Source organism: Haemaphysalis longicornis, unplaced genomic scaffold (assembly GCF_048455015.1).
Source record: "Haemaphysalis longicornis isolate Haplotype H1 unplaced genomic scaffold, Haemaphysalis longicornis Haplotype H1 scaffold_3, whole genome shotgun sequence".
Classification (NCBI taxonomy): domain Eukaryota; kingdom Metazoa; phylum Arthropoda; class Arachnida; order Ixodida; family Ixodidae; genus Haemaphysalis; species Haemaphysalis longicornis.
The window spans coordinates 126,862,553-126,889,622 of NW_027526335.1; the positions used below are offsets into that span (position 1 = coordinate 126,862,553).

A 27,070-nucleotide genomic window follows, 5' to 3' on the forward strand; every position below is an offset into this window, starting at 1 on the left:
CGGGAACCTGTTTTTGGCACATTTTAACCGAAAAACAGGCAAAGACAATTGTACAAAAATAGTGTTATAGTAAAGGTACCAATACGAACGAATTTTCTAGGTTTAAACACTGGGTGCCCTATTAAAACCATATCGGTTTTTGTATCATGAGTACGTGCTCTAAAGAGTAGTTTTACTCGCATGTCGGCATTTCTTGCTTACACAAAAAGACTTGTTTAGGCACGCAGAAGTGGTTCACTATAAACGGTGGACGCTTTTAATGCTGAAATGGGGCTTAAGTATGAAGTTCATTGTGTGATAGTAAGAGAGATTTTCAGAAAATAAATGGTAATTACTGGTAGGGATAGTACTTACAAACGTGTGGTTCAAAACCGTGTGATTTGTTGGTTGAGGGCACTCGGGATGTTCTTCTGGCAGTGCTGTCAGGGCAATGCCATTTGAAGATACAGTTTCTGCAGGATTAGCCTGAAGTTGTGAAGATTGGGGGGCATCTTCGGTATCCTTTGAAGTAAATACTGCGTCTTGAGAAGCTAAAACTGCGGCATGAAAAAAAATTTTGATTATAGCATGGGTAGAGCGAACCCTCACGACTCCCATTGTAAGCGTCTTTGATTTGCTGGGTTGATATTGCCATCTTTTGTGAATACGTCAATGTCATCCCAATTTCCGCTCTGAAATATTAAGGAGCGGTCCGGCAAAAAACCCGTTCGATGGTGGGTACAGAGAAAGTTTTTTAGTACGTTCGATAGTTTTATACTAAAAAAATTGTTTGCAAAACTTCCACGATATTTTTATATTTATGCTGAAGGGAATAATGTGAAACCTTTGGGCTGTGGAACAGCTTGCTGCCAAATATTCAATGTCAGCGCTTGAAGCCAACTCACACGCAATTCATTTGTTTAAAGAACGTCTAAAACCAGTAGAAATATTGATTTAGGAACAGCAATATTTAAGAACAGAAATCATCATTATCATCATCGCGAGCTTATCTACCCCCCCTTCAGGGCAAAGGCCTCTCCCATTATTCTCCAATTACCCCAGTCCTGTGCTAACTGCGACTAATTTATCCCCGCAAACTTCTTCATCTCATCTGTCCATCTAACTTTCTGCCGCCCCCTATAATGCTTGCCTTCTCTAGGGATCCACTCTGTTACCCTTAATGACCAACGGTTATCTCGCCTTCAAATTTAATGGCTTGCCAACGTCCATTACTTCTTCTTAATTTCTACTAATATTTCCTTAACACGCGTTTGTTACCTGACCCACTCCGCTCTCTTCTTGTCCCTTAATCTTACGCCTATCATCTTCCGTTTCATTGCGCGCTGAGTCGTCCTCAATTTACGTTGAACCCCTTTAGTGAGCATGCACGTTTCTGCCCCGTAGGTGAACACCGGTAAGATGCAGCTGTCATACACTTTCTTCTTAAGGGACAATGGTAGGCTGCCATTTATTATCTGAGAGTGCCTGCCAAATGTACTCCACCCCATTCTTATCCTTCAAATTATCTCTGACTCATGGTTGGGATCCGGGGTCACAACTTGGACAAAGTAGATATATTCGCTTGTTACTTCCACGGCCCAGCCACCTATCTCGAACAGCTGTGCTGTCCCGAGGTTATTTGCATAATAATTTTCAGGCCCACAGTTCTACTATGTTTGTCCAGTGCGGTAAGCATGCTTTGCAATTCCTCCCCTGAGTTACTTAACAAGGCAACGTCATCAGCAAATCTGATGTTACTCATTTGTTCTCTATAACCCTTACTCCCACCTGTTCTCAATCTAATGTTCTGAATACTTCTTGTAAACGTGCTGTGAATAACGAAAGGGAAATTGCGTCTCCTTGTCTAACGCCCTTTCTGACAGGTATTTTGCTGCTCTCCTTTAGAGGATGATAGTAACTGTGGACCCATTGTAAATATCCTCTAGTATTCTTACATAATGCTCATGTACACCCTGGGTCCGTAATGCGTGAATGACTGCTGAGGTTTCGATCGAATCAAATGCTTTCTTATAATCTAAGAAGGCTATATATAGGAGTTCAGTATACTCAGCGCACTTCGCTATCACCTGATTGATTGCGTAAATATGGTCTATTGTTGAATAGCCTTTACAGAACCCTGCTTGTTTTTTGGGTTGACTGAAATCTAATGTTGCAGAAACTCTGTCAGTGATTACCTTGGTAAGTACCTTGTAGACCACTGACAGTAAGCTGATCGGCCTGTAATTTTTCAAGTTCTTCATGCCACCTTTCTTATGGGGTAGGATGATGTTCGCGTTCTTCCAAGATTCCGGTACACTTGCGGTCATTAGGCATTGCGTAAACAGGTTGGCCAGTTTTTGAAGTACAATTTCTCCGCTATCCTTGAAGAGGTCTGCTGCTATCTGATCCTCACAAGGTGCTTTGCCCCCTTTTATTGCTTTCAAAGCTTTCCTTACTTCTTGTGTCGTTACTGGTGGGATGTCTATCTCCTCTGAACTACTTTCTCGTTCGGCATTATCCTGGATGTCCCAGATACTGCACAGATCCTTATAATTTCTAATTGTAATTTCATTTGGTGGCAAATAGAGCCCTATATGTGTAAGACCAAATCCTAGTGGGAGTGTATTTCTGTACTTATAAAAGAATTTATTGTGATTAAAAAAGGAGCTCCCAATCACGTAGAGAAGGCTCATTCCACACGGCGACCAAGCCTGTAGTTAGTGCCTCCGGGTGGAGTGAGCGGAAAGAACGACAAGTAAATCAGGTGCCAAGTTTTTTTCCGTTTTGCGGTTTTTGTCGAGTAATTTGAAGTTTGTGCCAATATTTGTCGCCTATATGTATGTTGGCTGAGACTAGATCTGGTTTCTTTCGAAACGCCTCTATAAGCACTTACATTCGGCTTGTTCTCTACGCTAAAAACATTATTTCGTAATGTAAAATACAAACAAAGTGACCTACGTGAAATTGCAAGGATGTGGTTTGGTTTGGCTTATGAAGCAAATTTTATATATTGAATAAGATCATGTATGTGTTCAGATTGTTTTCCTTTGTATTTAAATGGTGCAGTACTGCGGCCTGTTTCTGAATTTCGCTTAACAAAGCTAACCAAACTTGTTAAGTCATACATGATTAGCCTCGTCACAAATTGTACGGACAGAAATTGGTGCTGTTACCATAGGTCCCAAAGTGGCGAGCAAATACAAAATAAGGACAAGAAAACAATAAAAAGTAGGAAACCAGCGAGAAGTGGCTAACCTAACATCGTCAGTTGGATACAGGACGCAGGAGTTGAAAACAAGCCTCCAGAACAACTTCGCGCTTTCAACCGGTGTGAGCGAGACCAGTATGGACATTCTAATGGACAACCTAACAACGGGTATTACATACTAAGCGGAACCTGTAGGAGAAGCAGCTTGTAAAAGGAAACTGGTAAATAAAAGAAACAAAGGCACTCAATACAAAACGCAAGGATATCGCAATTGTCGAGTATCAAGGATCAAATTGAATTAACAGAGCTGTTCATATTGATTAACAGGAGTAGCATGAATGACCTCCGTGCTTCTAACATGACAGTCATCCAGAGAGAGGAGGAAGCGTAAAAGCAAATAATAAAAATCTAGCTAACGGAATTGACACAACGTACGGACTCAGAGTCGAACAGCGCAACATTACGGGCAACGTCAATTAGATATGTAGCGAAACCATTCTATACCGGGATTTACGGCAGCGACATTGGACCAGCGAAAACTACTGATCCTACAAGGTTATCTTACCATGTACCGCTACTAACTAAACAGGAAGTAGGGGAGCGCCCAAGGAAATGAAAACAGGAAGATCTGCAGCTGCCAATGACATAACTGTGGCTTCTTTGAAGGAGGGAGGCAGTATTATCGTAGAAAAGCTCGCTAGCCCATTTTTCAAATGCTTAAGAACACTGAAGTGCCTATATCATAGAGAATTCCTAAATATTTCTTATTCGCAAATAGGGAGATAGCAGATATCTAAAAATTTACAGATTTACAGCTTATTCTCAGCGGTGTAGCCGGTATTAAATTGCATGGAATGCATGCAGGCAAGATACCTTGATAAACCCGCCGCTTTGCAGCGACGGGCTGTACTACCGAGACCACCCGCGGTGAGAAAACGTCCGGCCTGAGGAAAACCCTCGAGACCGGTCTTCGCAGCCAGATGCCATGCACCGGTCATCTGACATGGGTAAGGCGGGAACGCATGACTCTCAAAAAACAAAATACGCTCACCTGAGTGGAAATAGGTGGCCACCTCTCAGCCATCATCGTTTGCTGGCTGGACCACGACCAGGTCCAACAAGCTGGTTGGGGTGCGGGGGTGAAAATCATGGAGGTGGGCGCTGCCCGAAGCGCCAGCACTACCCACTGGAGTCCCACCTGCCGAATCGCAGGGACAGGACGAACCCATCGTCTCCTAATCGGGACACGCAAGATAGGAGTGCACCGCCATATTTGTGGCCAAGCGTCTGTTGCTAGGCGACGTTGTGCGCACGGCCCACAGATCAGGCACCACTCTTCTCCTCCGTGCAACCGTGCGAGTGCTCCGTCACTCGTTACGTCGGGCTCCGTGGGATGGCGGTACTTGTCCATGCTAAGCACGACTGTGAAACACGTGGCTGTGTTTCATGTTACAAACTTTTCCGAACGCAAAGTATTACCTCGAGTTCAATGGGAGTGCGGTTAATAACATCTCTGTTGACGCCACCGCTTAAAATCGGATTGGAACGGAGCAGATGACGCACGCCGGTGTTTTCTTCGGCGTGCGGCCGCAGTGGCCGAAGCCGCACCGTGCCCGTGGCGCATCGGCCATGTCTGTGGCCGTTTCCAGCGTTGCCAAGCGAAGAAATTGAACGCTAAACTTTTCAACGAATACCGTCTATACAAGCTGCTTACCAAGAGAATGGTCAACCGCATAAGCGATAGTTTAGAACTAAAAGAAGTCCTACAACAGCCTGGGTTTAGAAAAGGATACTTTAGAATCGATGACATCCATCTATCTAGTAATAATAAACCAATTTACATGGTATTTATAGGCTTTAAAATGTTTGACTGAGGCGTCGGCGCTGAAGTAGTGGAAGCATTGGAAGACAAGAGAAATGAGCAGACCTACTTAAGTATCTTAGATGATATATATGAGGAATGCACGGGCAGGATAATCCCTCACATGAAACGCGCCAAGTTCGCGATCCGAAAGGTAGCACGACACGGAGCTTCCATGCCGCCAAAACTGCTCAGAAGTCTTCGGGCAATATTTAGAAAGCTTAAGTGCGAAACTACGCAGCTACAGATAAACAAAGCCATTTAAGGTTTGTAGACGACATTTTCTTCCCCTGTGAGTCTGCAGAGAACCTGCCGAAAATACTAGAGTAAATAGAATCGGAAAGCGCGGCCGTGAGGCTCCAAAATAAATACAGAGAAGTCAAATGTAATTATAAAAGAAGTATCATCGTTCGGCCCGCCTTAACTACCACTGTGCGAGTTTTCGCATTTTGTGGAAAATTAGGGGCTCGATGCTGATTACCCTGCTACATTGAGCGGCATATTGTATCCGGCGGAGGGGTATAGCGGAATTATTCTCCGTAGTTGGCCAAAAAATGTTCATTTCTAGGCTCAGAAATTTACCCATTTTCTCCAGCTTCCCAAGAAAGTTCAAAATTTCCAGCAATTTCCTTTTTGCAGCTGATAGATTTCTTCGTGGATTCCTGTTCGTTTAGCAGTAGTAAAGCGACTCAGGCAGCGGCGCACCAGGCGCTGTGCCGCAGCCTGGGTCACATACATATCGCTGCCTGATGTCTCGACAGGCATGGCCATCCAGCCAGCAGTGCCTGCTTTCTTGCTGCTGCCGGATCCTTCTGAACTATCAGCTTCTTATATGGTTTCCGCATGATCCATGATGCCTCTGTGACAAATAATCCACGACCCCTCTCTATTTCAATAACGTTTTCCACAGAACGACGACGACATTTCGGACATTGCGGAAGGGTCACTTTCTGGAACGGAAATGTACGCTGAGGAGGCCAACACCCTTGCAGACAATTCTACAATTCTGAACAGTTTCATAAAGTGCAAGCTTCAAAGCGCCATCGAGGCTAGAGAAATCCAGACAAATAATCTATAACCAACCACTACCCGTCAAGGAAGTGTTACAATCTAAAGCTCCCGACGGTGAGTGGCAAGTGGGACCAAACTCCCGGCTCAATCGCTTGGGAATCGACACACGGAACACTGATGCTACCGAGCGCTTGTTCACAATATCTAGCATTGTGGAAATCCTGGTGAAAGCATATGAACCACGTCGAGGCAAATCTTGTGTCAGCGTAATTTGGGGTGTTGCGCAAGACACTACAGCCCCTGAGATTCTTCAGGTATTGCGTAAAATATTCCCAGGATAATGAGTCTGTAGACTAAACAAAACACCCAAAAGTGTCCAAATAGTATTTGGCGTAGATTCCACTCCCGGAAACACGGCAAAATAGTTACACACGCTACAGCGTCTACGGGCATGATGAAATGCCCCGTCCATCCCTAAGCGTCTGCAACTAAACCACGCGTAAGAAATATGCCAGCTGTTAACTCTATGCACTGGGTGTGGTGCCTGCCACGACCGTATCATGTGCAAAGCCGCGAATCTTCGTTGTGCTAACTGCGGGAAGAAACATGGCGAAACGTCTGGAAGCTGCTCGACTCACCTTGATGAGCAGACAATTTACATATCGAAGACAGCCCGGAGGACCGAATACAAGTCTGCAAAAGCAGCTGTACAAGAGCATCGGGCCACTGCACGCAAGAAATCTTCAAGAAGGCAAGCACAGGAAGGAGACGAGCCCAACTGCATGTACTTCGATACAGACTAATTTCCTTACTATTCCTACAACGTAAGGCACCGCAAGATGCAGAAACTGCACAAACAAAAACGGCAACTTCTCCAGCTGCTATATATCTTCCAGCATCAGCAGATGCCCCTTCGCCAGCTCCGGGAGCAGTGACAATGCCCACGACTACGGGTGCACCTGCATCAAAACCAGTTGGCACAGCGGAGTTTTGCAACTCTCGCTTGTATTTACTCGACTCAGACCTGGAGCGCCACTTGGCCATTAACATGCCACTTCCAGATGCCAGCCTAATGCATATAAGGGTACGGGGTGGTAGCGGGAACCATCACTATAGGTGTACAATGGTGGTAGCGGGAACTATCACTACAGCTTCCTCCATTATGGAGGAAATTCAGCAAAACACACCAATTTTCTAATGGAATGCTTGTGGACTTGGTCATCGGCATCCAGAGTTCCGCAGATTTGTTCAAAAACACCTGTTTCGTGTTGCCACCATCTCGAAGTCCTGACTTTGCACAGAGATATGGCTATCGAGGTAAGAAATCCTAAATTCATCAACTGGCGGGCAAAAGCGAGACTCCTGCTATGTGTGAGAAACGACGTCATACTTTTGCAACACAATGTACCACCTAACACGTTAAACGAATGTGCAGCCGTTACGGTGCGACATGCGAGCTTTCACTTTACCGTCATCATTGCATCTATTCCGCCCTAGGCATCGCTGAACACACAGCGCCTGGAGGACAAAACTTAGCACGTACCTCCGCACATCCTCATAGGGGATTTCAATGAGCATCATCCATCACTGGGAAGCAAGGAAACTGTGGCCAAAGGGTGTCGCGTGTAGGACATTGAGAACCGATTCTGTTTATGTGCTATTAGCACTGAGAAACCAACGTTTCATCATGGACAGCTGTCAACTGTCATTGACGTCATGATAGTTTTCTCAGCATTATGAACGACCGCAAGCTGGTATGAAGATATTGAGTCCCATGAAACCGACCATGTTCCAAATTGGTTTTTTAGATGGTTTGCTTGCTGGTTGCTGTAAAACAGCGTTTCAATTTGACAAGTCATGAAGCTTCACTGCGGGAGTCGAAATCAGCGTTGGCGATTTGCCATCATACGGTGACGCTATTGACAGAATCCGAAAACCCCGAAGGTTGTGCAGAAAAACGGTGAGCCAGTCAAACGAGTATTCAGTGGCTGAGGCCCAGTATGACATTCTTAAGGCGATATATAGAAAAGAGAAAGCTGTGGGCGTGAAAGACGTCCGCTTTAGAAGACTATGAGGTCAGAAGCTCGGTGTGACGACGAAGATGAAAGCAGCGTGGCGAAAACATTAGCGCACAGTACTCGTGGGGCGACTGCGGGCTGCAGAAATTGCCCTCAGTGTGGCTGCGCCCATGAAAAGAAGCGGCAACCAAACCGAGGGGAGGGCGTGGACCAATGGGAAGTGGCCTCAAGCAAGAAGTTGGACAGGTTAGGCTGGAACGGGGAGAACGCCGGGAGGAGTGAACGGAGCAGGTTAGGGGTGCGCGACGTCCAGGTGGAAGACTCGAAGTTCTTCGGGTTTTCGGCACCCGAAATCGAGAGGGGTCTACCTGGTGCTTTGGAATCCTGAAGAAGTGGCGCAACTTCTGAATCGTGGAGGAGGGCAACGTGGGCGTACTCCACTCTTGGACGACTCGCTGCCTGCTCCCCGTGGTCGACCGGAGTGGGCGGTTGCCTCCTGCTCGCTGCTACAGGGCACCCGATCGTGAGCGGATGCCCAGCAGACGATTTTCTACAAGGACCATGGTGCTCTTTCCTCGTCGACGATCCGGTACGCCCGATGGGATGGCGTCTTCGTGGCCCGGCGATGCCTCGCCTGGCATCGTCATTAGTATCCACGTCGCCCAATGGACAGCGCCTATTCGCCTTGAACATTTAGTGGGTAATTTTCGTTGTGCTTTCTTTATGTTGAGCATTACTTAGGGTTATGCGCGTGGTGTTTAGCTTTGACTTGTAATTGTCTTCTTCAAGTGTGTTTGTTCAAGAATATACATGTTTCTTTGTGCCCTCACCAAGCGCCCTCGTCTAGTTATTGGCAATGTGGGAAGTCTCAGTCGTCACTAAATGCCTGAAAAGAACCTGCGAGGGCGTTTCCCTCACAACGACATACGGGCGGCCAGACGCACGCAAAAGCTCATTCATAGACGTCTGAAGAAGCGTGCCAAAGGTATATGGGGTGGCGTTTAGTTCGAAGGTCGACCACAGGAAGATGCTGACAAGGATATGCAGCTAAGTATGCGGTCCCCGTGCAACGCAAGTTCAGTTGTACCCTTTTAACTATAATGCTCCCAGCATGAACGGTAGGGGCTTGGACTTCACAGAAGCCTTTTGGGCAAAAACTACTGCCGCACCTGGGTTCCTATGTACGCCTATTTTCAGGGCAGTGAACCCCTCACCAACCCACTCTATATGGATGAACCATTTTCTATTGCGGAACTTGAAGCTGCTCAGTGCTATGTTGGCAAGGTCTCTTCTGTAGAACCTGACGGGACAAGTTATGCGGGGGTTATGCCATCTAGGCACCAATGCAAAGCGAGGGACCCTGGCAGTATTCAACCGCTTTTGGCAGACCGGCAGACCTAAACCTGTTGCAAAGCACGCTCGCGTTATGGTAGTTTATAAACGCGCCAAACGGCCCACAAATACTGATTACCACTCTTATAGGAACATATCCGTGTCTGTATCTAATGGTGAGACATTCCGACATAGCGTGACCCGCGTTGCCCCTGAAGGTGGCGTATTGAGCCCTACTCTTTCTCATATCTCACTGATCGGCCTTCAGGGATGTCAGGCGAAATTGGTTGAAATCTCCATGTACTCAGATGTTATTTGCATATGGTTCGCAAGCAGCAACAGGGGTGTGCACCGGTCGAGGCTTTAGCATGCAATAAGATTGGTTGAAAAATTTCTCGCCACACGTGGCCTTGATACATTACCGACCAAGTGCGCCGAAATCACCATCACAAAGCGGGACTTCACCTACTACCAGCTAATGGCTGCAGGTTACCGATACCTCGCGTCAACGATCACATGTTCCTGTGTGTTACCTTCGACCACCACGTGACATGGACGCCGCAGATTCATAGCCTAACACAGAAGCTTACATCATGCGCGCACATTTTTGGCATGCTTCCCAATGGCCCTGATGGATGAAGCGACAGCTCTTTTAAGGCTATACGACGCCCTCTGCGGAGGCTTGCTTCACCATATTCTCCCAGCCCTGGCTCCTTTCTTCAATGTAAATTTCAATGTGCTGGAGCATTTGCATGCCGAAATAGTGAAAATAGTTCTTGGAATTCCCAAAATGGCCTCCATAGAAGGAACCAGGACAGAAAGTAGATGGCTTGCGCCCACTGCTTCGCAGAAAATTGAAGAACTTCGCACACGACTCCCCATTGTGGCAAGGCAACCTGCGCATTTTCTAGCTGCCACCTGTGTCTCTGAAGTGCAGCACAAAATAACTTCATAGTACCAGCCTCCAGACTCTTCTCCTCACACTCTTTGGCGGTCTCTTCCAAAGCATATTGTCACCAGTCTACCTGGATTTAAGCGAAAGCGCACACACCGCCCCCGGCTTTAAACTTTTCGCCTTGAAGCATGTTAACTACAGATGCTTCACTCACGTGTACACTTGTGGTTTAGTGACGGCTCGTCGTTGGCAATAGCGATCTAGATCTCTTTGTCACTCACTATTCTTTGCGCCCTACTTACCAACAATGTGTCTACGAGAGTTAATGAGGTGGCTGGACTGGGCGCTGCTTTCGGGTATATTTAAAAGCAGCCGGTGAATCAATGGACTGTCTTTACAGACTCCACGTCAGCACTACAGAGATTAAAATGGCTATCAAACGAATTGCTGGCCTACGAAAACAATATTTTTCATCCACCACAGCCTGGAACTGTGGTGGCTCCCTGCACACCGCGGAGTTCCCGAAACGAAGCAGCTGATAAAGCCGCCTCATGGGCTCACGGTCTCTTTATACAAGCGCTGCTGATCACATTCAGAAAAACGATGCGAAAATTCTCGCATGATCGGGTTCTCGAATATCACAACCCGCCTTGAAAATTCTGCAACAAGCGAAACTACTCCCAGAACTGCAAATAATTTGGACTCCAGGTCACGAATCCCTCGGGGGTAACGGAGCGGCACACGCCGCTGCCCGCGCTCACTCACACCGGGCCGTTTCTCACGAGGGCCGCGAACCCCCATCGGAAGCAACAGTTAAGCCCACCCCGCTGCAAACATACGCCGAAATACTCGCCCACTACAGGAACGAGTGTCGCAAATACCCATTCCCCCACCCGAACCTCTCTCGCGATGAAGCTACTACCTTTCGGCGCCTACAGACAAACTCCTACCCACATAACACCCTGCTACATGCCATGTATCCCACCCAATACCCTGCCACATGCAACTCCTGCCCCCACCCAGGCACCCTGTACCACATTGTATGGGAGTGCCAGCAATCCCCTTCCCTCACCCCTAACCCCAACCCTACCTATGAGCAGTGGGTGGAGCTGCTGACCAGCTCCGACCTTCCACACCAGCGACGATTAGTGGAGAGGGCACGGATGGCCAGCATAGCCCAAGGCATCCCGGACTAAGGAAGCCTCCCACCGGGCGGGTGCCCTAACATCAGCACCTGGTCTCCAATAAAGTTTATTCATCATCGGGTGCATTGAAAATGCAGATGTCGGTATGGAGGGACTCAATGCAGGAATTCGCACCTCTGAACTAAATGGACTTCACGTGCGCATTAAGGATGCCCACACCTGAGCAAGATCGAAGAAGTCACTGTACAAAGAGTGGGCGTAAACGTGCATGCGCAGGAATTACCTATACAAAATTCAGCAGGCGTCTTCACCTTTTTGCTCCACATGTGACACACGAAAGGACATACACCATGTCATATGCGTGTGGTGAAGGTACATCATGCACAGGTAGAAACTCATATTATCTTTGGGCAGACTGCTTCGGGCAGGACCCAACTTGAGGGCGCATTGGGTGCATTGTTGGGTCCCATTCAGGCTGCATGGGCAAGCAAAGCTCTATTGGTGGTCCTTCTGAGATCAAAGCTGGACAGAGGTTCGTAAAGAAAATTTTCTGTGTGCGACTGAGAATTTTATGCTAGTATTCTGACATCTTTTCGTTTTTGCAATTATATTTTTCCTCCCCCTATCACCTTGTGTAACCAACCATCACGACGGATCGCCTTACATCGCCGTTTTCTATTGAGTTTATACCGTCAGTCTCTCAAACTACTGCAGGCAATAATATAATGAAGGCCTTTAGATATTTAAGAAAAATATCTCAGTGGAAGAAATTCATAAATAGTTCGAGGTATACCATACCGCTACACAGTGCACAAACTGACAAAGGCGAAGAAAAGTGACGCCCACAGGTGTTGTGGGTGTAATGTTATGCCTTATGTATTGCCTCTTGGCCTTTAAGGCTTCAATAAATGAAATGAAATGAAAAAGTGTTAGCGTCTTGAATGTACTATGATGCCTAGAAGTAGAGCCCTAAAACTAAAAAAATGCTTTTGCTGGCTGCACAACAGATATTTCAGATTATCCACCCTTTCATTGCGACTATGCCTCTGGGCATATTGTCCCCCGGCAGAGCTACAATACCTTTGTTGTCAGTGAAATAACGCCGCTAAGACATTTCAAAAAGGAGTGCATTGGCACAAAATAAAAACGAAGAAGAAATGGACCCACTGTAAGTGTTTGAAGAGAGTAGTACACTATGCACTGAAAACAACCGCACAAATAGGGGCAATCTGAAAAGTCTTGATGTTCTTTTCAAAGACGAACGGGTATCAATATGGAGAACTTGAAATATGTCTTTAATTAAGCATCACTTCAGTATTGGATTCATCATACTGCTAAATAGTTGAATAAATAAAATGCGTTTACCTTCTAATTAACACGTCGATGCTAAAGCAGAGAAACAAACTTGGTTAAAAAGCATATATTCATTGTTTTACCTTTAGGCATGGCGCTACAAGCTGTGCTCATAAAAGGTGCTGCCACGGTAATTATATTTTTGTTACTTGTCACGTGGATCCAAGAAGGCTAAAGTAGCATTCTACACACCTTTGAAAACCAGAACGTGTGCCTTTACACATATTCGACAATTTTTGCGACCAGAAGCACGTCACAATAAAGTATCAAAATCGGTACCCTAAACGGTGTGTGTGGCCGTTACGTATGCTTAAAAAATTAGACATACACGCGTTAAAGTTTGTTGGCACAAACAGACAGACAGATAGACAATGAACGTTGTTGTTAAGTTTGTTGGGAAAATAATATTTTATCCGCATTAGCAATTTCAAAAGAAATTGGAGTCAGTGAGTTTGTTTCTTTGCGCTAGCCGTGTATTGAGCGTATCTATGACAAGTGGCATATAAATGCGAGGCTAAGCCTATTTTTTATTTTGTTGGCATTCACTGAAAATAAACAATTGGTTTGCTCAGACTGCGGTGACTACATCATTGTAACAATGATTTCAGAACTCTTGTCAATATATTGAGCAAAGCGGTTGGCAATGCTTAAATGATATTTCGCCACAGTTGAAGGTTTCAATTGGTGGAAAAAGAAGTACTCACCTATATTAACGAGAACCCAAGCGATTGGTGCTGAATGTAGTAGTGACATTATGTAGATTACCTGAAAAAGCAAGGGAACCGATGTGAGTCGTAAACACGGAAACACCATTGTACCCTAAGTAAGGGGGTATTCACGAGAGGGTTCGGTATGGATAAACACAAAAATTATATATTCGTGCAAAAAAAGGCTGCAGAAAAGTGCCTATTTTGTAGTTCAATCTTGTAATAAATTAAAGCCGTCGTTACCGTTACCAGAAAAATACCGAGAAATGTCCCGACCGCTCTTGAGCGGCCGCCTCAAGGGGAGCTCTCGTTGTCGGACGGCTCGACCTTTGAGAACACTCAGAACAGCCTTCGTGGCGTGATCTCACGCGTGCTCTTTTACACGCCAGTTCGCGCGCGTTCGAACCTGAAGTGGAGAGCACAGATGCTCAGTTTGGGTACAGATGCTGAGTTCGCTAAGCCGGATGCCGCGGATTTGAGCATATGCTAACGCGGTTCACTTTGGGAGAGATCTGAAAGGCTGCGGACGGAACTATCCGGGCCTTTCAGCCATAGGGAAACTTCAGCGCGAAGTTCGGAAATACATTTTAGGTGCTACAGCTCATGAAGGAAGAAGGGCCACCAGCTCTGGTGTTTCTCCAGCCTTGCACCCTTACTGCAAGCTGTGCCATTTTTTTATTTCTTAATGAAAGGTCCGATGTCTACTTTGTGGCCGATTCCTGCAGCAGTATATGCTTCAAACCAAATTTCTTGAAAGGAAGATTCCCAAGGTTGGTATCCAAAAAAGGTATGTCGTACAAGTGGGGCGGGTAACTTCTAATTGAAGTAATATTTCAGTGCGTGAACAGCACAGAGGCGACGGACGCAGAAAAGAGGGCACTGTCTTTTTCAACGTCCCACTTATTCTACGACCATCTTATTTGCGCTGCCAGCTCAATATGAACCATTACCAACTTGCGGAATTGACAGTCCTTCTGCAGTTTAATACTATAGATTGGGGGCACATTCTGAGTAACAAATAGCACTAAGGCCATAGTGAAGTTAGCGCAAACGGAGTCATGTGATAGCACCACAAAGGTTGGAGTTTGGCCTAAACGCTGGACTTCGTGGTGCCCAATAAATAACAGAGTAAGTGAGTAAGTGGACGGCGGTGCTGACGAGTGTAGCCGCCGATGTTGGGCCAATGAGGGGGGGCCGAGGAGCGGAATCGAAAGGCGATGGCGAGCTCGAACGTCAACTTAGTGCCGATATGGTAACGTGGAAGGACAAGCGGTGCAAGGAGAAATCATCTAAAATGTAATCATCTAAACTGTCATGCCATGGTGTCACCAGTGCAGTTTCACGGGTGAGCCACCGCCACAGAGTGGAATGTTTGATAAATTATTTAATTGGCAAGCCAGGGTAATCGGGTGTTCCCCATTCTGCTAGGTATGCACCAGGACTTCCGCACCACATTCTTCCGTCCCATAGTGTTTAGCTGCAGAAGATTTTGAGCTATTCTGCAATAAACGGAAGGCTGAAACTTCATACACTACCGCCCTACCAGCTGCTTTGCTACTATGCTCGAGCTATTTCACGTCACTAGGCTGCCTCATTGATGTCCAAAAGTGGTGGACGAAAAGTGGTAGAACGATAGGAGCGTGTTGGTGGCTCCACTTGTAGGATAGAATTAATAAAACTCCTTACGAACTCTGCCAAGTTCAAATCAACGTAGCGATGGTAGGTAGCGCCGCTGGTGCCACGAGCACCATGAAAGCGGGGACCACGTAAGCAGTGTATCCTACTTTGCGCGTCCTATCTCGGGTAAATTCATATTTTGATCATGCTAATGCCATCTGAAAGGAACATTCACAGGAGTGCTAGGAATGTTATGGTTTCAGGTAAAAATGTCTGGAGCACGCAGAAAAAAGCTTGAATAATGAACAACTTGAGAATGTGAAATCTCATTTACCATTTTTACATTCCTGTTATATCTAGTTTGATATAAAGGGTTCAATAACGAAAAACTCCCATGCGAGCCAAAAAGCAGAACTACCGCAAACATATGCAGGATAAAAATACAGTTTCTCGTGTACTGCACGTAGGTACAGTGCATGTACATAGCAGTTCTGTGACGCGAATATAAAATAACAAGACTACCCTTGTTGACTGACCATTTTTTGGCAGGAACGTTTTAGGGATGTAACTTACAACTTTGTCACCTACGTTTCTTCGCACTAAAGGAAAATAATTTCAGACGGAAGGTACTTTAAAAAATTATGAAGCATTCGAATCATCGCGGTCAACTTTCACTTGACCTGCAACATATGAACTCAATGTAGAAATAAATCAGAATGGGGCACACATAAGGTTGTTTTCCCTCACCAGCCAAATTGGAGAATCTCCCACTTTGCTAGTTTTGCAGATCAGTTTTGTGCTCTTGATGCTTCTTAAACAAGGAAAGTCGGCGTCTAAGTGGCCCAGAGGTGGTGATCTGATTAAAGTAAAAGCCGTGTCCATTTTAAGTAGAAGCTCTAGAACAAATCTAAAGGTCTTGAGACAGATGTGATGTTCTCTTGTTCTAAGTAACGACGTACTTCATTTTCATGTCATGTGTGCCTATTGTTAAAGCCTCTTCCGGGTGTTTGTTGTGAAACCTACATGTTAATGGTATGACTCATTATTTTGCAAGCTAATAAAAGTACAACTACCCAAAAGTAATAGGCGAGAGACACCATTAGAAAGACTAGATAACTGTAGCGCGCCCAACGAAAAATAACCGATGAAAGAGAGAGAGAACGATCTTTAATAAAACCAGCGATGTCGGCCGAGCTAAGCTGCCTGGCCTGCTACGACAGACGAAAGCGATGATGATGATGACGATTTTAATGAAGGGGAACAGATATGATTTTGACTATTTGTGCCTTGGGCCGTTTAGGTACACCTAAAAGGCTTTTGTAAAACGAGGAACGCGCTTGGAATAATTGCTAGGACCTAATTCGTCCCCCAGTTCTAGCCCTACCGATGACGGCCGACTCAGAGACACTGCGAGAAGGACTCTGTGTACTAAATCGCGCATAATCGTAAATGAGGTGTTGCAGATCTTCACGCACATCACACTGTGGGCATGGAGGCGAGGTGGATTGGTGGATCTTGTAAAAAAGTATCGCGTGTAAGCGACATTCAACAGCATACGGAGGAGTACGGCTTCATCATGCTTGGATAGACCAGCTGGCGTCTCAAAATTACAATGCTGCTCGATAGAGCAGAGGGACACGTAATGACGGGATACGCCAGTCCAAATCGATTGCTGAAAGCTCCATGGCACGCTGGATGCAAGTGCTCAAGCACCTTTCGTAGAAAATGGTACCGGTAATTTTGATCCACGTTGGTCATGCGCTGTGAATGCTGCAACGTCCGCTTTCACATTTCTAATTATCCCACAATGGTCAGGGAGCCGCTGGAGTGCTATTTGATGGTGCGCTTGCAGAGCTAGAAGAGGCAAAGCTTGTACATCAAGTACAAGCTGGTCTTCTGGGAAAGACGCCAGGCATTGCCTTGCAGCCCGCGAGTCCGTGAAGATGGCCCACGTGCGTGCCGGCTTATGAATAATTTGCGGCAAGGCCAGACGCAGAGCTGCAAATTCGGTAGCCATAGATGATGTTTTATGGCTGAGCATAGCACTGAGGGTGGTGCGTGATGAAGATACGCATACCGCGATAGTGGACAATGTAGATAAAACCGATCCCTCAGTTTACATGTGTGTATGGCCTCCATATATTGTGTAGAATGATTCAAGAGCAAAAAGCCGTAGAGCAGCAGAGGAATATGCCCCTTGCGTATTTTTCCGGGAACCGTGGTCACTATTTGAATGTGCGGGATTGGGCGGGAAGCACGCATTTTGGAGCCAGTGATTCCAGTCGGTCTTTGAGAGCAAGGGGATTGCACCGCGTAATAGTTTTGGAAGCATATACTGACTTTATGACTACGACGATGCCTTGTCTCAAGAAACATGCCATTGTGCTGAGATCACGAGGCCGGTAGGTTCGTTTAGATGCACGACAGCACTTCGGGGATTGCACGGGCTGAAATGGTTCAGTTTTTTCTGCTACCTGATTGGAGTCACTAACGTAGATGACAGTTTCGGAAGCAGAGTCGGTGAGTTCTGACATGTCATCCGTGTCATGCGGCATAGGTTGATCAGCGGGATTCATCACAGGGCTCACTTGTCTCGCGGGAAGCGACGACCCAGACGACCCAAGATGGGTGCTGCAGAGGCTTGTTGTAGCTGCATTTGGTTCGGAAGAGGCTGCGAACAGCGAAGCGGCGGGGAAACCCGTCTCCATGCTTGGGCCTGGTTATTCATCGGGCGGTTCTTCCGTGAGCGACGTTTCCGGTGACAAAACGAAGCCGCGCCCGTCTAAAGAAGAATATCTGACGCTCTAAATACTGCGTAACTTGCTGACAGGCTCAAAAAATGCGCAGTAAGACAAAAACAATGGAGAGAAATTATCTAAGGGAACTCAGCGGTAACTCTTTGTATTAGTCTTTTTCAATGCAGCTAGCTCAGTTTCAGCTAGATGCATTTACCCTTCACAGTTAAATCACCCTCTATTTAGGATGATTCCTGTGTTAATATAAAATAGCGCATGGTTGGAAATAATAATGTTTTTGGTTTTGTTCTGCATTCAAAACACATGTTTCAGGTTGATTACGATATTTCTTTTGACATCGTTGAATCAAAGCAATTGTTAAACTAAAAAATTTAGGCCACTTCGGAATACTTATTTGTTTAGTCGAAATTACCTTACTGCCCCACTGCGTCGAATAGCTTTTGAGAACTGTGGCTATGTATGTTGGGAGACAAGGACAAGTGATGAATCTGTCGCAACGTCTTACGGTAGCAAACATAATCATTGCCTCGTGGGAGTAAATGGCGGTGTGCTAGTTTTTCTTGTGTATGTTAAGGCTATGTTCAGACTACCGACAACAAAGACATATCGTGATCTATGGACGTAAGAAAATGGTGTATCAGGCAGTTCGATTGGCTGAAATGTGAAAGGATGTCCTTCTTTAAAGTTTTGACGACAGTTGCGGTAGCAGTCTGAACTCGAAATACCCTAGCGGCGCCAGATGAATTAGTGGTACGGACGTTAATTTGTGACGCCAGCTGCCATACCACTCACTGTGCCAATGATTGGCTATCCACGTTTTAGCGTTTTGGTGTGTCGACGTCACAGCGAAAACATTGGAGATGCGCTAGCAAGCCAGTTGTCAGCATCACACTAATCACACTACCGACAACAAAGACATATCGTGATCGATGGACGTAAGAAAATGGTGTATCAGGCAGTTCGATTGGCTGAAATGTGAAAGGATGTCCTTCTTTAAAGTTTTGACGACAGTTGCGGTAGCAGTCTGAACTCGAAATACCCTAGCGGCGCCAGATGAATTAGTGGTACGGACGTTAATTTGTGACGCCAGCTGCCATACCACTCACTGTGCCAATGATTGGCTATCCACGTTTTAGCGTTTTGGTGTGTCGACGTCACAGCGAAAACATTGGGGATGCGCTAGCAAGCGAGTTGTCAGCATCACACTAATCTTTCTGAGGGGGTATCCGGTTAGAATTATTTTCAGCGTTTACACTACGTATGCGTACCTTCAGTTTCACTACGTCTCAAGAAACGTGACACTCATTGTATGTCAAGCTGTAGGAGGCGGTTTATGACAATGCTGTATTAAGCTGACAGTTAGATAGGCTTGTCATTGCATACCTAATACGCACGTTACAGTGTCGCACGCTCGTGTCCACAGCCACATGACGCGTCGCAGACAATAGGGGCCTCAGGCGGGTGTATACCCTCCTTGTAGGTGAGCAGCGCCGGGCATCAGGCCAGCGCATATTCCTTTCAACTTGGCTGGTGGAAAAAGCCCTCGCAAGTAGCCACAACCAGAGTACCCACGGACTAGGAATCTGCTCCACTGAGCGAGTGCCCTAGCACAACTATTTGTGTTAATTGGAGATTTCATTCATTGATTTATCCATTCCAACTTAATAATCCTGCTCCTTTTGCCTTTGAAGCGTCAGGGCTTCAATAACACACGCCCTCACTCGACAGTAGTGACTTCTGCTATGCGGCGCTGCACACTATGGACCTGCCATATACTATACTCGTTCCTCTGCGATACTGTTCAACCTCCTGTAATACCTTCCAGCGTTTTGTGAACGTGTACCGTATGTCCATGCACAGTATTATCCGCAGTGAATATTTTTGAATGGAGCAATAAACAACAATAGCAGCGAACAAAACCAGAAGCGGCGATATGCTTACGAGAAAGCCTTTCAACAGCGTGTGGCGAAACCGGATGGCCAAGCAAATTGTGCAGGTACCAAGCGGCCAAACGACAAAGTCCTTGTGGACACATGCCGGAAGCAAATTATCTAAGGTGTTTAACTAATCAGAATCTTTAGGAATTGTGGCTTTCCTCGGAACGTGGATTAGTTGCGATGACGCTGCCTATCTGGTAGTTAGTACTAGAAGATTCCAATGACGATGTGTTGACACTGAAACTGCAGTCAGTCATTTTCGCGTTTGGTGTTGAGGACACTAGGTTTCCTAGGTCACACCGATCCGTCACAACCGACCACCCAGCGTCACTCTGAATATGTTTATCAGTGTAAAGTACAGCGGCGCTGCGACCGTCACTACTGACTGACGATGAATTTTCAAGTACGCTTGTTATGTAAATTTCCAGGGCTAAATGTCTTTGAAATTTTTCGAGCCCTTACAAGGCATCGTCTCAGTGCTTGGAGAAACTCAGACGGAAATATTGTAGAAGTGCGTATGTGCCCTCGTGTTTCTTGAAATGTCGGTTATTGCCCCTTAAAAATTCACCCTAAGGGCTTTTTTAAGCATTACGCTTCGATGCTTCTTTTGGAAAAACAACCTGAATTCAGGGAACGTTCATCTATCAAGTCGAGCTCACTAATATCATTTGCAAGAGCCGATTCCTGCTTAGCGGTATTTCTTTTCGAGCACATGGCTTACCGCCAAAGGCTGAGAACAATTAATTTGATTTGTTGACACAAACCTTGAAAATGTCATGTGCGCAAAAAGAATCCCACCTTAAAGGCCGCATCTTGTATACCGCTGAAAACTGGGTGCATGTTTTGAAATGGGGCTTTTAACAGAGCACCACCATAAGGCTGTATATGTCTGTCCTTCCCCTCATTATTATTTCTGAATGATTCGTTGAATATACGTTTGCTGTTTTTTACTGATTGAATCACTCAGGCGTTCGTGAATTTATAGAATGTCGTTGATTTCCGGAGGTGACCTCATTGTTATTATTTAGGGATGGAAGAAGCTTTGAAATATAGCCGGTCACAAACAATTCTGGTGAAACCATGAATTCGCCCGGAATGTTTCACTTCAAGTGTTCCAAGACTACAACAGAGGTGCCAATCAGTACCGTGTTTTTATGTCACGTTATTTCTTCTGGGGCTGCATCTGTACCCACTTCATGATTTTAGCCATATGGTAACTCCAGTGTCTATCCTCCGGCTGAATCTCTCCACCAGCAGCAACCCTCGCTTACGAAAGCGTCCACTCTGACGAGCATGGGTTGTTTGTATCTCCAAGCTTTTCTATGCAAGAAAGCATTGTTCATTGCAGACAAGGGAATAAGGCCTATTCGAAATCTCGCTCTGGCATTTATTAGGTCCAGGAAAGCGATCACATTTCGCTTCAACGCCAACATACCAATATTCCCCTATAACTACCCAGGGATCTGCTATTGAAAACGACGGCTTCCATCAGAGGCCGGCGGACAATTTAACCATTTCAAAAGAAAGAAGTGTTTTGCACTCAAATCACGTAAGCAAACTCAAATGCACCCTGCAAGTTTAAGGAAAAATGTACGTGCATATAACAATCAATTTCTGCCACCACATATCCAGCATATTACGTCAAGTATACAACGATGAGTACCTGTAGGCCCGATCCTGCAGGGGCGAGTTCAGCCGGATGCACATCAAGAAGACCATCATCTCCTGGAACTCAGTCACGCAGTTGCGGCTGAAGTGATGCACACCACCCTTTAGCAGATCAGAGAGCAGAAGAGGTTCTGCTGCCTAAAAGTTTACAATGTCTTTGTTTTATTTTTGCGTGCTCTATGCCATCTGATACCTGGCGACAGTCTTCTGCATGCGGATCAGCTGAGAAAAGAGGAAGTCGTTTTCTTTTTTTAGAAGCTCAATTTTGGCCATGGTCAGTTCGGTCATTTGTATGAAGTCAGCTTCCACACATTTTAAGCTGAATATTTCCGACACAGTTGCACTTTCCGACACAGAATTTTTTATGGCTTTGGTCACCGTGACTCGGTTTCGTGGAAACAGCTTGTATTACAGAACTTGCTTTTCTGTGCTTGAGACGCCCAACAGTTTTGTCTATAAGTGGTCAAACAGCACGAAGCATAACAGCGAGCCAGTATTGTGCAACACGAAGGTACTACCGCGCCATCGGTAGCAAAAACACCGAAATTGCAGAGGCCTTTTACACTCACCGAATGAAGAACGCGTGCATTAGTAAGCCATCTTTCCCCCTGAGAGCAGCAGAAACTGGCTTCCTGGAAAGGTCACGACAGCTATAAAACATACCTGTGCCAGGTCATGTATTTTATGTGTTAGCGTTTTATATATATTTCTCCTTATTTTTTGTATTGTTTCCTCGTGTGTTCTTGTCTCGCCATGCACATTCGAGAGTGATGATTGCTTTTTGTACAAATAGAATACCCGATCCCTAACATTTTGTTGAGACTAGGCACTCGCCCTGTGTACCTTCCTTTTGTATCTGGTTGTTTGCGCTTAAGTTTACCAATAATACCTTTCACAGATGCTTCTGGTTCTTCATTTCCTTCTTGCTGTGAATCAGTCAAGCTCTCTGGGGATTGCACCCTGTGCAGTGAGCTGCCAGCTTCATCAGGAGTGTGTGGTCGAGCTGTCCAAGGGGCTTCGCTGCCTTTTTGAATCGCTGGTGCCTTCTCATATGTCTGAAGCAGAAAAAGGGGATAACTGTAGTTAACGTATTAGGCACGTTTAGTTACCGTTTTTACAAATTTACCATATTTGCCCGTTACACGTTTCGTTAGCCACATTTAACATCTGTAGATACCATATTAGGCAAAAATGGGGACACAGAACATAAACAAAATTTCAGCTGCTATTTTATTTGGACAGCAACAATGTAGTCAGTGTGATTAACTTTAGAGCGGTAGCATGATGATAACCCACACACCAAATGAAGTCTACCATTCTTTATCACAAGCAATCTTACTTAGATGCCGCAGCATTGGCGTCAATGCCTCCTCCATGCCAAAGGTACAAGGATGGAGCGCAGTTGGGGTCCGCCTCGTTCATCTTGTACGGTGGCCGGCGTGCACAAATAGACAATTCTGCCTAATAAACCCTGTAAAATACTTCTCCTTCAGGTGGGAGCTTTTACTATGTTTTTAATGAGACTGTAGAGCACTTCCCCTTCAGGTGGGAGTTTTTTACAATGTTTGCCTTGTTCTTAAGCCACTAGTACAAAAACCACAACTATAAACGACCCAACTACTTACCTAAACTTATGCATCAACATGAATGAGGTATGCAGCGAAATGCAAGGTACCATTCACAAAATCTCTTTAGTTAAAGCTGATGGATTAGCAATAGTATCTTAGACTACTGTGCATGAGATGTTTATGCTAGTAATTTCACTCTAAGGACTCGCAGACTTTTTTTGCAGTAGCAAGTTTTTTCTTGGACAATATGAACCGTTCAATTGCAGGTTTCGTACGTCCTCCACTGAAAGGTACCCCACGCTGATTTGACACGAGGCTTTAGAGCGGGTTTAATTGGTTGATTGCATGGATTGAACAGCGCCAGGACGGGACAAAGAGAAGAGGAACCAGCACGGGCGCTGTGAAAACGCGTATGGAAAATGAACGCGGCTGTTGAGGTGAAACTGGAACTCTTTATGTGAGCTCCAGCGCACATAATGTGAACTCCTGAGAACGCAGAGCCCGTGTTTGTTACTCTTAACTTTGTTCAGGCCGGGCGCTGTCCAATCCATGCCCTGTTTTGACAAGCGTTCCTGTAAAGTTCCGAAAAAACGTCCACCCAAACTACAGAGATACCAAGTGGAAAATACGCGCTGGAAGAACTTTTGGGTCACATCCCAAAATCTAAAAAAGAAAAAATTCCCGGGCCGTCTCTACGAACCTGAAGAGTGGGGAGCGCCGAAGCATGCAGTTTATCGCCATAAAGCTTGACTTTGGGCTAGTTGGGTATACATGACAGCATGAAAAACAGCACGAAAAAACTCGGACGGAGAGAGGGCGAACAGACACGAGCGTTGACGAGCAACTGGTGAAATTTTATTAAAGTTGGCAATAAATAGAAGAAAAGAAAGTATTCATACGCCAGTAAAAGCTACATAAACATAAAGCTTAAAAGCGGCGTCGGGTGTAAAAGGTGGTAAAACAGACACAATTTTCTTTCTATCCGGCCAGATAAGCAATCTCACAACTCAAAGAGTGCCATGGAAGGCGAACTCACGCAATCCTCCCCCATAGTGGCTATGACTGAAGCCTGAAAGATTTCGCGGGATCGAGAGTCACGATACCGTTTTAAAATAAGGGTTTCGTTGAGCTTGGGGTAGCCATTTTTTGCAATTCTTGCAGTGTAAGGCAAGATTTCTACCTGTTCCTGTGCGCATGTTATTTGCGTGCTCACGAAGACGGTCGTTGACGCAGCTGCCTCTCTGACCCACGTAGACCCGCCCACACGAAAGTGGGATCTCGTATACTATGCAGTCTACGCAAATTGAAGACCCATGTCTTTCCGTTCGCCGTGTCCGTTCCTTTCTTTCCTAGAATGGCAACCTTGCTTTAAATAATAAATTTCAACGCAAAATTGATCAAGAGACCAAGAAATTGACTAAGACTAAGAGCGCAAAACTAAGTTCATTTGCTAGTTCTTTGCGTTGGAAGCTTGGGGTTGTGCTCATAAAACACCAACTTGTCCAAGCTGCGCCAACAAAACGAACATTTTAAAGGCACACTTTTTGCATAGATTTGTGGCTCCATACATTGTTTCCTCGCAGACCCTGAGAGTAGCTTTTGTTTACAGGAGAAATGTTATGAAATAGATGAACGTTTCGCGCAGACTTGTTATGCTGAGTCACATGCTGACGCATTCAAAATAATGGCAAACGGTGCAGTTTTATATTCCGAGAATATGTCATACAAATCGGCGTCCTTCAGAGTAAATGACGCAGGGCATTTACATAGAACAATTGGCGTCAACTGGAGCAAAAACAACTTTGTAAACAATTGGCACATTATTTTCATTGGCTTGGTGTAACACCACAATTTAAGTGCGAATTTCTGATAATCCATGCAAGGTGTAAGGAGAAACGAAATACTTATTGCTTGGTGTTCGTTTAAGAATGTGCTGTTAGCACAGTCCAAAATGTTGAAACGTTTTGAAGCAAGTAGTTCTACCGCTCCTACGCGTATTTTTCTACTCTTTCATCTTCGTAAACCTTACAGCGTATTTGTGCACACCGCAGAACTGAGACTTCGCCTGTAGTTTTACTTGCTTCTAACCTGCGTCCTATAAATTGATTTGTGTCCTGAATTTACCACTTTTTTGAAACGCCTATTTTCAGGTTCTTCTCAGCTCTTGCCCTTTCGTGGAGAGAGTTTTGGGTAGGAGGATTAGCGGAGATGTAATGTAAGTCTGAGGCCCAAGGACGAAAACCGGTGCAAGGCCGACGGGGCTGAGATGGCGACGAAAGAACGCATTGCCTCCCCCGTGTCAGGTGGACTGCGAACAGTGGGGTCAAATCATTCTCCGTACGGCCGTTGTCTCACAAACTCGGCTACAAAAGGGGAACAGCGCAAACTCAGACAAAACACAAGAAGAAGATAGTGACAAACACCAGCGCTGGCGGCGCCTAAATCTCGGCGGCGCTTAAAAAAGGTGTTAGTGTAATCATTTCGTGTTGGGAGGTTTTGCATGCTATGCCGCAGGGACAGGCCGATCCGACCATCCAGGATTGCAATTGTAACAATTTTACATTACCCAGCAATGTGTCTGCAGTTGGGACTAGGCTAATCAGATTATAAATACTGGCCAAAAAGACATTGTTGGCGTCGTTACTGAGTGAAAACATTTAATCCAATAAGGACTGCACGTCATTTTTATAATAACGTTTACAGCTCCGTTGGTCCCCGAATTCGCAGGAAGCTAAGGCATCTTAGTCTCCGACCCGTTTTTACGGTTGGAGTACTCGTATTACTATTTTCCGGTTTTCTTGCTCACTCAGTAATAAGAGGTAACGTGGAATTGCTGAGCCAATGCAATATTCCCAATCCTGCAGTATTCCTGACCTTGGCCACAAAAACTGTTTTGTAAAATCACCGAAAACGGCAGAAATAATTTGGGTTAGGTCGTTTCTGCTCCTAATGCCACTTCTTGGCAACAAAAACCTCAGTATAGCAGTTGTGGTAGGCTGGTAGGCAGATTCGTTGCCTCGTACGCATTATGAAGTCCTTCAAGTAGCTGTGTACTGCTCCCAGTGCCATACCCATGCAGAAAAACTGGCCTCTGGTCGGTTCTGGATTCAGCCACCCTGATGGTTGCGTTTCTGAGCAGGACATCAACACAGTACGGTCAAAACGACAGCGAGAATACGGGTAAATTCCTTAGGCGATTCTTACGCTATGCTTTCTGATAGACAAGTAAACGAAGATATATGAGTTGTGAAAGCTGGTCGGTGCTGAAATCGACATAGACGAAAAGGACGTCCGCCGATCGACATGATACTCACTGTGGGGCTGCATCTTATAAATAGCGTACAAAATTTCCTATTCAACGTAACCACGTCTTTTGTGCTGTATATCGATCCAAGTACCTTGCTTGGTAAAAGTTGCGGCGTCATCATCTTCCTTGGGCAGTTGGTAGCTTTTTGTTTTGCGAAGCAGCATGTGCGGAGCCGGAGAGCACAGTTCGAACTGGTTTTAGGTAACCTTCTGCATTTGCATTTTTTTCTACCTGTCAGCACTGGGTAGCAAGAAAAGAGCGAACAATTTCAACTGAACCTTTTGCGAGAAAGGTTTGTAATAATGAATGTTTTAAAAACTTCCCATTCAAAACTAAATTTATGCGCGTGACGTCGAAACATGATGAGACACAGCCTCACATTTAGGCTTTATTCAGAAGCTATATCGATGCAAATCGTTTTAATATTGTAAGAAAGCATAGATGCTTGCATCTAACACATTTCTTCATCCATAAAAAATAGACTCTAGTATTCTTTTGTGTGCATTGATTGATTGATAACTGATAGTAGGGTTTAACGCGCCGACCAAACGCAGGTGATGAGGCACGCCGTAGTGTAGGGCTCCGGTATAATTTTGACCACCTGGGAATCTTCAACGAGCGCCGAAATCTCGTACACACGGGTGTTTTTGCTTTTCGCCTCCATCAGAAAAGCGGCCGCCGCGGCCGGGAATCGAACCCGCAACCTCG

At 45.5% G+C, this 27,070-nt stretch overlaps 1 long non-coding RNA gene across 1 annotated transcript in view; it reads right to left on the reverse strand.

Moving 5' to 3' along the window:
• The window catches only part of LOC144175076 (uncharacterized), a 50,732-nt gene extending 34,723 nt beyond the window's left edge, over positions 1-16,009 (reverse strand). Inside the window, exons 1-3 of the long non-coding RNA XR_013323604.1 lie at positions 15,874-16,009; positions 13,507-13,567; positions 355-536 (exon numbers count right to left, since the gene is read on the reverse strand). This is a non-coding gene — a long non-coding RNA (uncharacterized LOC144175076). The remainder of the gene's footprint in view (positions 1-354; positions 537-13,506; positions 13,568-15,873) is intronic.
• Between the last annotated feature and the right edge of the window lie 11,061 nt (positions 16,010-27,070).